Raw genomic sequence first — 13,413 nt, forward strand, 5'->3', positions numbered from 1 at the left:
CCGCCGCATCTGCGGCAAGAATCTACCCCAAAAGGGGTATGGATGGCAACACCACGGGCCTCACTGGTGCCTTCTGATTCACTATTGGTGCCAGGGTCCTAGGAGGAATCTGATTGCCACAGTTGTTGGTAATCCCTTGTACGGCGATATCTCATATTGAGAACAAAACCAAACCTCAACAGAAAAAAATAAGGTACTTGTTTCCTAGCACGGCCACACCGATTTACATCGGGGTGGTCGTGTCGGAAAAATCGGGTCGATCGCATCGCATGCGAATTGGTCGCATGCGATGCGATTGACGCGACCGACCGATTTTCGACCCGGTTTTTTGATTGAATGAAATGTAAATCGGGTCCCTGGGACCCGATTTTACATTGGATTCAATGTAAAATATTCACAACCCCCCCAAATTTAACGGCGTAAACCCCACCCCACGATAGACGCCAACCCGAAGCGTGGCGAGCGCAGCGAGCCCCGCGAGGGGACGCGTATACCTGTGAAGTTATACGCGGCCCCTCGCGGGGCTCGCTGCGCTCGCCACGCTTCGGGCTCGGTGGCTCGCTGCGCTCGCCACACTATTCTATTCTCAACTCCACGCCGACGTGGATAGTAGGGGAATGAAAAGGTCGGAGGACGCGCACCGCCGCCCCGCGCGGGCTCGCTGCGCTCGCCACGCTTCAGGTTGGCGTCTGTCGTGGGGTGACGACGGGGACATCTATAATGTGAAATGGGTCATATTGGCCCATTTCACATTTTTCACATTTTCTCACGATTTCAATGTTAAAAAATATTTTAACATTGAAGCCTATGGAAAAATCGGGGGCATCGCGTCGGGACCAATGTTAATGGTCCCGACCGACGCGATGCCCCCGATATTTTACCTTTCCCGACACGATTTCAATGTTAAAATATTTTTTAACATTGAAGCCTATGGAAAAATCGGGGGCATCGCGTCGGTCGGGTCGTGACCAATGTTAATGGTCCCGACCGACGCGATGCCCCCGATATTGTGTCCTAGCCGGCAAAATGGACCTGATTTCAAAGGAAATCGGGTCCATCGTGTGGATCGTGTACCTTAACTTAAAGGTACACGATCCATAAGATTGTGGCCGTGCTAGGAAACAAGTACCAAAAATAAAAATAAATGTAAACTGAAATGCTTCTGGCTAATGCAAAAAGCTTGGCAGGAAAAATCAGGGAACTGGAAACAGTGGCCACAAGGGACAAATGGGACAAACAAGCCAGATATTAGTTTTGCTTTCACAACTGATAAGATAATATTGCAGCTCAGCAAAATCAAAACAAACAAATCCCAGGCCCAGATTGGATTCATCCTAGGGTACTAATGGAATTATAAAAATTCAGGTGTATATAAACATTCAAAATATTAATTTAAAATGCAAGATCTGGTATGGATATAGTCCGTGCTCCAACTTTTTATTTTTATATAAAGCTTTGTTTGAAAAAGTTAATGGAAAGTTCACAATAAAGTTCAATTTGCCTTCTGCGGCAATAACCACAGGAGAACTCGCAGTAAGGGTCCCCGGGAGACAGATATAGTTTTGAGTGAAAATAAAGATAAATTTTGACACCAGATGTGTCTCTCACCCATGCAGCGATGTGCCTCGGTAACAATTTAGTCAGACTGAGTGGTAACTTCAACCCACGGTGAGAAGCTTAGTTGTTGATGTTGCCCTCCGGGAAGCCGGTGTTATACCGGAGATGTTTCGGCTCAACCTGTATGATGTTCGCTGATTGCAGGGAGCCAGACACTTGGAGGACCGGGCTGGTGGTGGCTTGTAGTGGGGTAGTTTAAGGTAGATGGTTGGTGGGTACTGGTACCTGTCCAAACTGCCGATGCTGTGATGATATTTTGGCAGCTCAACCCGTATAATGTTGGTGGTTACGGGGAGCTGAACGCTGGCTGGTCAGACCGGTGGTATCCCAGCATGTGCAGGGTGTTTGTGCAGGAAGTGTGTCTCTCACCCACGCTGATGATACACCTGCTTCAATCCCCCGCAGCCGGTCAGTAGTGGAAATATGTGTGGCCAAGTTGGATTTGCCGCAACAAAGGTAGCTGATTGCGAGGCTGTAGAAAGCTGGAAAACGGACTGATATCCAAATATAGCAATAGTAGTAGATAATTTGGCAACTGGGTGGTCAGCTAATGCATTTCACCCTCCTTAGGGCTTTTTAAAAGAGTGAATAAAATGGAGGACCTGGGATTAGGGGTAAGAATTTGTAGATGGGTAGGGAACTGGCTGTGTAATATAGAGCAGAGAGTGGTTGTGAACAGTGCAGTATCAAATATGATACCAGTACTAAGTGCCACAGGGTTTGGTAATAGGGCCCATTTTATTGAACATATTTATTAACAACATTGGATTTGGAATACTCAGCAATGTTTCCATCTTTGCTGATGACACAAAATTGAGTAGAGTAATTAGATCAACTGAGGATGTCTCTGCGCTTCAAAATGATCTTAATAAACTAGATGAGTGGGCAAAAAAGTGGAAAATGAGGTTCAATGTGGATAAATGCAAGGTTAAGCACCTTGGGCGACATACCCGTGTACTAGTTATAACCTAAGCAGGGAAGCATTGACTAATTCAGTACTTGAAAAGGATCTACTGTAGGAGTCCAAATAGATAATAAACTGGGGTGTAATGCTCAATGTCACATAGCAACACATAAGGCCAACAGAATTCTAGCATGTATAAAAAGGGGTATGGAAACTAGGGACTCAAAAGTAATTATGCCACTGTACCAAACATTGGTTAGACCACACCTAGAATATGGAGTACAATTCTGGCCCCCACACTATAAAAAGGACATCATAGAACTGGAAAAAAACCCAAAGAAGAGCAACAAAGCTAATTAAGGGAATGGAGAGTTTAAGCTACAAGGACAGATTGAGCAAATTGGGACTGTTTACGGTAGAGAAGAGACATTCTTAACATGTACAAATATATCAGAGGCCAATATAAGGAACTGTTAAGCATCCATTTTACTGCAAAGAAGGACTCTAGGACACATGGGCATGAGTTTAGATTACAAGAAAGAAGATTTTGTTCCCTTAGAAGGAAACATTTATTCACGGTCAGGGCAGCCAAACTATAGAACTCTCTTCCTGGTGAGGTGACGTCGGCTGATACAATAAATACATTTAAAATAAGGTTAGACAAACATTTATTGGTTAAAAACATTCAGGGTTACAAATAAGAATCATAATCTGTCTTGAAAAATATCAGAATACACTACATATAACAAGAGATAATCTAATAAAACCTAGGTTGAACTTTAAAGCTGGGCATACATCAAGGCAATTTGGTCCGATTTCGGCCGATTGCGACCAATCGGCGCGTTAAATCGGACCAAATCGCCTCTCCCTGACATGTAGTCGGGTCCGATGCGCGGTCCCGTGCGCATCGGACCCGACTAGGTGGTCGGACCGGCTGGCCGTCCTACCACCCGTTCTGGGACAGGCGCTAAGCAGGGATGCATGCGATCCATCACAACGGATCGCATGTGTCCCTGCCGCCGGAAGGTCCCGGCGGCTTGCAGTCCATCGGGTGTCCGTACACTGCTGCGAGACGTCACAGGCAGTGTATGGGCACCTTAAGTCTTTACTCAGCCTTATCTACTATGTAACTATGTAACTACAGTACCTGTATATGCTGATGATCTTGGTTGCCACTAGCCCATTGGTAGACCCTATTATGCTTGTAATCAGCATTGGTCTGTAACAGTTTGCATCTACAATATATATATATATATGACACACTGGAGAAGGCAGGAAGGGGGTCTTGAAAAAGGTCCAGCATAGGACCGAAACGTCGACCTGTACCCACTGTTATGCACTAAATAAGGTGACTAAGTAAAAAGCTACAAGCAAGTCCGGTGAGTGTCTGCACTTTTTTCTTGTGGATATGGAAGTACCTGGAGTGTGGTAGCTTTCTGGCATTGGCACTCTGGCTGTTGGCATTGAAAGTGGAGAGTGCTATCCTCACAACATGTATATATATATATATATATATATATATACACGAGTCTGTTAGGAGGCGCGGCATTCACGGCAGGAAGAAAGATGCTGTACACGAGATCTTAACACAACGTTTCAATGTCCTTTATTTGGACATTTTCGTCAGGTTGACGAAAATGTCCAAATAAATAAAGGACATTGAAACGTTGTTCTAAGATCTTGTATCCATTCTCAGCGAGGGCACCTGGGAAAGTACCGTCAGTGAAAGCACTGCAGTGCGTGTGTGTGTGCCGGATTCTTGCTACATATATATATATATATATATATATATATATATATATATAAATATTGGTGCTGTGAGCTGGCACTCCAAATGAAAGATGTAAATGCCCTGGTGCCTTCACTGGAGAGATTCATGCCGCAGATGGTCCCAGCGTTGGAGACCAAAGAGTTGCACTCACAGGGACTTTCACAAACAAGCTTTTAATCAACAACGTTTCGGGGGTCCACAGCCCCCGTCGTCAGGTAGCAATACACAAATACACTACATATTCCGGGCGGAAGATGTCATCTGACAGCTTCTGGAAAAGTGTTGCCAAGCTACCACCCGCCGCGGCCGTGACACGCACCAGCAGCTTGGTGTTACTAGGCAACTGTTGTACAGAGTGTGCCTGGGTTCCGGGTACAGCGATCTAAGAATTAAAAACAAAAGTAACAAAGTGTTACCTCACACATTTAGAAAAGCACCACTGGGAATCATATTGACTATAGATGGAAAAATTACAGTATATTTATAAAGCATAAGTAAATGCAAAAAAAATATCTAATGCAGGGTACTGAGCAATATATCCAGAAGACACTGGATATGTGCAGATTGGAACATTATTTTATGATATTACATTAGCTCATTCCAGCATATGCGCTCATTCAGTCCATTCAGGGAAACTGTCCCCAAGCGAAAAATCCAGTTCGCCTCCAATTTTAGTAGAATTTTCTGGCGGTCGCCCCCTCGAGTTAAAGGAGGCACGTGGTCCACGATCATGTATCTGAGGGAGGAGAGAGCATGGCCATATTTTTTAAAGTGTGATGTGACCGGCTGGTCGTTGGGTTTGTCAGCCAGGGCGGCCTTGATGGCCGACCTGTGCATAGCCATCCTTTCTTTGAACTGTCTGGTCGACATGCCAACATAGTACAGTCCACAGGGGCAAATGATGATGTAGATGATGTATTTTGTGCTGCAGGTTAACATATGGTTGATCTTGAACTCCTTCTGTGTATGTTGATGTTTAAAGGTATGGCCAGTTATGAGATATTGGCATGTCACGCATTTGATACATTTATAACAGCCAGGAGCCTTGACTCTAGTTGTGGAACTCAGGCAGATGTCAAACCCCATTATATCTGTATGGACCAATTTGTCCCTCAGGTTGCGACCACATCGATAACATACCATAGACCGGGTAGTGGAAAAACATTTAAGGTCTGGGTCAGTGGCAATAATAGGTCACAGAGCTCTGTTGGCCACTGGCAATACCGGACTGTAGGTGTCGTAGGTGGTTGTCCAAGGAAAGATTTTGGCCTGTTTCCGGGCCGCTGGTTTTAATAGGGCATTCCTGTCCAGTTTTAGGACTTTTTGTTTGGAAGTTAACAGCTCGTTTAGAGCATAGCCGCGTTCTTGGAACTTTGAGACAATGTGGTCTAGTTCAGTGGGGAGGTGTGCTGGATTGCTGCAGATGCGTGCTGCCCTTAACATCTGTGAGTAAGCGAGGCCCTTTTTAAGGGGGTGAGGATGGTGGCTACTCAACAGGAGGAGGGTGTTTCTGTCAGTACTTTTGTAAAATATGTTGGTAGAAATTGCCCCGTTGTGAATGGAGACGGCCACGTCTAAAAAGTTGACACTTTCTCTGCTCCAATTATAGGTCAGTTTGATGGGTCCTGGTTGTTTATTAATGAAGTCCATGAAGGCCGCGGTGAGTGGTAGCCTGGCAACACTCTTCCGGAAGCTGTCAGATGACGTCTTCCGCCCGGAAGTATGGAGGACGCCGTGGTCCGGCGCACGATCTCTGCACTACAATATAAGGTGAGGTTTTATGTGGTGTATTTGTGTATTGCTACCTGACGACGGGGGCTGTGGACCCCCAAAACGTTGTTGATTAAAAGCTTGTTTGTGAAAGACCCTGTGAGTGCCGCTCTTTGGTCTCCAATGCTGGGACCATCTGCCGCATATATATATATATATATTCTCCAATGTGCAGGCACAATCCACAGTGCTTCATCCGCCCGGGTGCCGGCAATGGTATATATATAGAAAGGTTGAGTATCCCTTATCCAAAATGCTCGGGACCAGGAGAATTTTGGATAACGGATTATTCCATATTTTGGAATATTTTTTTATTTCAATGATGTATCTTGAGGTATCTTGCATTTATGTTGTACATATACATCAAACACATGAAATAAACACAAATATGTTTTATTTGTGCATAGAACAAGGTTTCAAAACATGAAACAAAGTTGTGTACAATCTAAGGCACTGAATTTAAATGCCAAGCAATCATTGTCTTGCACATATTTAGTGCCAGTTACATATCATTCCCTCAGTAGTGCTGTTACAGATCTCCCCAGTAAGTTTAAAAATTAAAATTAAAATAATTCGTATAACAGATATTCGGATACAGGATTCTCAACCTGTATATACTGTATACTTGCAGCCCCCACTAAACAGGCACATTAGCTAGTTATTACTAAATTCTTATTAAGTATTTATCAAAGATCAGAGAGAGAGAGAGAAAAAAAATTGAGAAGTTGATTGGTTGGTATTTTATCTCTCACAATTTTATCTCTCTACAAGCTTTTATAAATCACAATATTAAAATTTGTAATTTCTTAGAGTTAGATTGATTTATAAGTATTAAATCAATAATTATAAACAATTAGTGATATCATACTTGATATATTTTTTGTATGTACAGTATAAAACAACTTTCTCCTTAATCTTACCATGGAATTATAGAAAATAGCTTTACCGGTTATGCATTTTAAAATGTTTTTGAGATAATGACAAGCAGTGGGCTGTGATTTCTAAATGTTATCTAAGATAACAATATACTGTATTTTACAGTTGGAGAAATTACTTAAAGTTATATTATTTTGATGAAATGTTTTATATGTATAATAGGTTATCTGAAGATAGATACGAAATGGTTGAATTTTACATTCCATATTATTCACTATTTAAAATACTATAGTAGTTGGATGTGCTTTTTGGTAAAATCATCTAAGGACAACATTTTGTTTTATTTTTAAATGCTCTAATGAATTCCATTCATCAGCATGTTGAATCATCTTGATTGGCCTTTGGAAATATTTTTAAGAGTTAGGAAATTCTGTCAATGAAATCCACCAAAAATGACTTTGCTTAATTAATTAGTAATTGACAAACATGTTCAAATGTGGAAAACAAATCTTGGGTTTGGCAGAAATGATGGAGTATTTTTAATTGCAATTTTGGTTTGCAGGGCTCAAATTACCTCTTCTAATCAACATCACAAAGCAGCTGATGAGGCTTTACTTTATAGCATTAAAAGTTGATTATTTCTCTTCATCAATGTGATTTTATGTGACTGAAAGCTTAAACTAACCCCAGTTAGCTTGAAGGGGCAAAATGAGATTATTTGTTACTGTCGATTTAAATATAACATTGAAGCAAAGAAAATCTGTTCTGATCAACCATAAACTTTAAGCGCAAGGCAAAAATGTAATACAAATTTAAAACAATTCATACAGTACAGCTTTTAGAAAATGTGTGTGTATATATATATATACAGGTTGAGTATCCCGTATCCGAATATCCGTTATCCGAATTATTCCGAAATACGGACATTCCAGAAAGTGAAATTTTTTTTTTTTTTTTTGCTAAAAACTCACTGGGGACATTTGTAGCAGCATCACTGGGGACATGATATGTAACTGGCACTATATATGTGCAAGACAATGATTGCTTGGCCTTCAAATTCAGTGCTGAGATAGTACACACATTTTGTTTCACGTTTTGAAACCTTGTTTTTTGAACAATTAAAATATATTTGTGTGTATTTTATGTGGTAATAAAATATATTTGTGTGCATATTATGTGTTTATACAGCATAAATGCAAGATACTTCAAAATACATCATTGAAATATTAAAATATTCCGAAATACGGAATAATCCGTTATCCAAAATTCTCCTGGTCCCGAGCATTTTGGATAAGGGATACTCAACCTGTATATATATATATATATATATATATATATATATATATATATACAGCTGCAATAGCCCGGCACTCCCAATAACTGAAATAGCTGCGCCCGGTGCCCCTATCAAAGAGGGATAGTATATGGTGCAGGAGATGTGGCACTCGCGGCGACTTGGATAAAAAAGATTCTGGAGACGGTATGGTTCACATACCGTCTCCAGAATCTTTTTTATCCAAGTCGCCGCGAGTGCCACATCTCCTGCACCATATATATATATATATTATATATATATATATATATATATATATATGATAGCAGATATCGCACCAGATTCACAGAATGTATGAATGACCGTGCTCAGGCCAATAATACATATAGTAATAGATCCCACAACAAAATGGGAAGACCAGCACCAGTCCGCGGCAATCTCTGTGATACAATTCAAAAAATCACCATATTAGCTGTAGGCAAAGTGAGGGCAATGCTGGATTTTACACAATTTAAGAAACACTATAAGAAACATTTCAAGGGCTGCAATCACCGTATTGGGTGTGGGCGCAGATTTAGGAATTCAGCTGTATCTAGAATGATGATGTTACATTGATGGCATGGTAAGACTATCTGGGGTTATAGTTATGTGTTGTGCACACATGCAATGTATTGCTCTGTGTGTACTAATGGATGCAATATCGGTTGACCATAATTTTTGGGGGCGTCCATCGTGCATTGCACCCACACATTCTTTTGTGACATTGTGTCTACTGGTGGTGACATCACTATGCTTAGCATCAAATTGAAATGGAATACAATAAAACAGTAGGAATGATCATTAAGCCAGGTTGTGCGGGTATGCAATGGTTATCTATATTTGTATTTATCAAGAAGACATAATGGTACTGGCTTGGGCTCTAAAAGCATATATGTGGTTAATGTTACATGTAATTAGATATGTTTAGGCACTTGGGGCTAAATTGCTTATTATTGTACTGTATGTCCGCATTTCTGGCTTAAATCATTCGATCAGTTCATTGACTGCTAGTAGTTGCACTGTGTTGGTGATCCATATGGGCATTATTATCCGGATGTAGGCAAGTCTTATGTAGTTCATCACTTAAAAGATATTCCAGGGAATTCTCTTATTAAGGCCGGTGGGTACAGTAGTTCTTAATTTGAAGATCCACCGTGCTTCTATTTGTAATAATTTGCCAGCTCGATCTCCACCTCTGCGATTTTCAGGTACATGATCTATTTCAGTATTTGGTGGAGAAGCTGGTCCAATTTGTGGTCCATTTCTGCCCAATGCCTGGCAACTAGTTGCTCTGATGTTCGGCCTTTAGTTTTGTTCGTTATTGCAGCTTTGATTGCTGTGCGATGAAGGGCTGCACTTTCCCTAAAGGTTCGGATTGTCTTTCCAAAATATCCTAGCCCTCATGGGCATGTCAGCACGTAGATGACATGTGTTGATCTACACGATAACACGTGTTTGATTTTAAACATTGAGCCTGCTGACTAAAGAGAGAAGGTAGGGCCGGTGATCATGGATGGGCATGTGGTGCATTGCACACATTTGTAGCACCCTGGTGTTCGGCGGAGGAATGCAGTATCTGAGTTAGACTGACGTGCTTCTTGATCGAATCCCGGAATGTTGGTGTGGACCACAATGTCCTTGATGTTTCGGCCACGAGTGAAACAGGTCATGGGTTTTTTGTTTTTAAAACATGGTAAAGACCTATCGGTGGCCACTATAGGCCACAACGCTCGTGTAGCCCTCGAAACCACTCGAGGCTAGTTGTACTGTACTTGCTGGCCCAAGGTATAACTTCTTGTTTTGGTTTGTTTTTTGTTCCGGTAGTTGTGTACGGGGCATTTTTAGTACCTCGTTCTTTTGCCTATGTAAAGTCGGGGCATCGTATCCACTGTGACTGAACCGTTCCACCACTGTGTTCAGGGCCCCTTCCAATTTAGCCGGATCACTTGTAATTCTAGCACTCCTAATTAATTGGGACTTTGATAAGCTGGTCTTGAGGGCTTTGGGATGATGGCTTGAAGATCTGAGTAGTGTGTTTTATTGATGGGTTATATATATATATATATTTTTATATATATATATATATATATATATATATATATATATATATATATATATATGATAGTGAAGAGACAACAGCGGCACTCTGGGGATTTTTTGAAAAAATATATTTTCAGCAAAAAAAGCTTCCAACGTTTCGGGGTATATGACACCCCTTTGTCAAGGTTATACGTGCAATAATAGGTACATACATGTGCTTACCTTTATCATAACAAGTGAGAAGAGTGAGAAAATCACGTTACTGCAGCGTGCTGGCATCAAACAGGAAACGGACAGTGAAGGGAAGTGGCCGGGCAGTGGATATCCTGCTGCTGGAACGCAGCGTGGACAGCAAGCCTCAGGTCTCCTAGGTGTGTGTCCGGTGTAACGAGATGCCAGCATCACCTGACGTGACTGGCTTACCCTAGGGTGAATAATAGCATGAAGAGTGTATATTAGATAATAAAAACAGTGTGGAATCAACATGAAGATGCATTTAAAATATCAATAAAAAAGTGACAAAATCAACTATACAAAATAACGTGCTGTGACCAAATAGTGTTTAAATTATCTTAATAATACATGTAACATAGACAAAAGGCACCTCTTTGCCCTGACCCCTGTATGTTAGCTATGAGAGGTATAAATTGGACATGCGGTTCTGACTCTGTATCCCACGGGTAACTAAATATACATAAGGAGGGACAAACTAATGTAATGGAAAGGGAAAAGGATAGTAAGATCAGATTAAGAGGAAGAAAAAGCACACTACGATGTCCCATCTCGGGATTAGTTGGAGCACGATGTAAGTGAGTGTCAACACTCCCTTAGTCGACTTCTCTAAGGGGAAACACAATTTATCTAAGGAGGGACAACTTAATGTAATAGAAGGGGAATAGGATAGTAAGATAAGTATGGCCCTTATTCTGATCGGTGCGGATATTCCCGCTTGCGTACGGCCCGCCGATGTTTATCGTCTGCGCATGTGCAGAGGTCACTCTGCGCATGTGCAGGCGATTTCGCCGCATGGATTCTTTATACACCGCATAGGGGGCGTAGAGGGGCGTGAGGGGCTACTTAGCCTCATTACCCTATGCATACGCCCCCCGTTTCATGGGCGTTCCCATGCAAACGCGGGGCGTATGCATGGTAATGAGGCCGTGACGCGTGGGTACGGGGCGGGCATCTGACATCGCCGGATGTCAGCTGCCCGCCCCCATACATGATTTCACACGGACAAGTGTCCGTGTGGTCTTGTGTTGCGGGACCTGGTGGAGCGTGCGGCCCTGCATTCGATGTTCGATGACCATCGAATGCAGGGGCAGCTCCCAAGACGGAGGAGGCGTATCCCCGTCCAATTTCATGCGGATCGCCACATATCCGCGTACGGACGGCAGGTGGCGATCCGTATGGAAGGCGGGGATTCGCCTGCACGGTTGCGGCCGCATATTCTGATCGGGCCGCACCGATCAGAATAAGGGCCCATAAGAGGAAGAAAAAGCACACTGCGATGTAAATAGTAATACATGCTTGCAATTATGATATTAGCATGTGTCAACACGAGATGGTGTCGGTATATGGGGTAACTGAATATATCTAAGGAGGGACAAAGAAATGAAATCGAATGGGAAAAGGATAGAAAGATAAGATCAAGAGGAAGAAAAAGCACACTGTTGAAGTATAGATATGTTCTCTTAGGTAATAAGCTATCTGGTAAGGACGCCCGATGAGACCATGGAGGTCTGTACTTCTGGAGGTACAGCAAACGGGGCATAAATTAATATATCTAATGTAGGACAACAGAAAATAATAGAAAAGGTAAAGTGATAGAAAGATAAGTGAAGAAAAAGCACACATATTCCCTGCAATGGGCAATGTTGGTTACTTGAATTCTGTCCCTCTGGACCTCCTGGGATGTGGGGGGATAGAAAGCAGAAAAGATGAATAATGTACATTAAACCGAATGTTAGATGGATTAGTTATAGAAAAATGGCATAGCTGAATTTGTCATTGAGTCCATAGGGTTTAACACTGTTCAATTTATGAATCCATGAAGCCTCTCTTTTTAGTAGAAGTCCATCTCTGTCTCCTCGACGTAACGATTCTGGGATGTGGTCGATGATCATATGTTTGAGGTCATTCAGGCTATGTCCCATCTGTGCAAAATGTTTAGCCACTGGCTGTTCATTTTCTTTGCCATTAAGAGCCTTATTAATGGAGGATCTATGTAGAGCCATTCTTGTGCGCAGTGATCTGATAGTTTTGCCTACGTACAACAAATTGCACGGGCATTGGATGACGTATATTAAATGGGTAGTAGTGCAGGTGACGACATGCCTGATAGAAAAGGATCTGCCATCTATCGGGTGATTGAATTTAGATCCTGTCAGCATGTGCTGGCAGGTGGTACAATGTAGACACTTATAGCATCCGTTGGGATGCTGTAGAAATCCACCGTCGTTAGCTGCAATCATTTTAGAGAAACCTGTAATGTCTCTGTGTACAATCTTATCACAGATGTTACTACCCCTAGTGTGGCAGATTAGGGGGGTTTTCTCGCGCAGACTGGTGAGGCTGGCATCACTTTTCACAATCGGCCACAAGGCTCTTGCTGCTCTCGGTAGAACATATGAAGCAGTGTTGAATTTGGATACAAAGGGTAGTGCATTTTCATGTTTCGACTTTTTGGTCGTGTTGGTGGACAGCAGACTTTTTCTGGACATCTTTAACACTTCAAGTTTTTGTAATTGAAGAATCTCGCTTTTATAGCCTCGTTTTTCAAACTTCACTACCATGTCATCTAGAACTTGAGGTAGCTCTCGCTCATTGCTGACGATTCTGGCCGCTCTCATCATCTGTGACCTTGGCAAGCTTTCTTCATAGTATGTACCTATTATTGCACGTATAGCCTTGACAAAGGGGTGTCATATACCCCGAAACGTTGGAAGCTTTTTTTGCTGAAAATATATTTTTTCAAAAAATCCCCAGAGTGCCGCTGTTGTCTCTTCACTATCCTGTACTTCTGTTCCTGAAGGCACCTGGGTTACCTGTACTGCTGGAGGAGTGCCAGGCCTACACCTCTACCTCTATATATATATATATATATATATATATATATATATA

Source organism: Crinia signifera, chromosome 5 (genome assembly GCF_055691185.1).
Source record: "Crinia signifera chromosome 5, ASM5569118v1, whole genome shotgun sequence".
NCBI classification, from domain to species: Eukaryota; Metazoa; Chordata; class Amphibia; order Anura; family Myobatrachidae; genus Crinia; species Crinia signifera.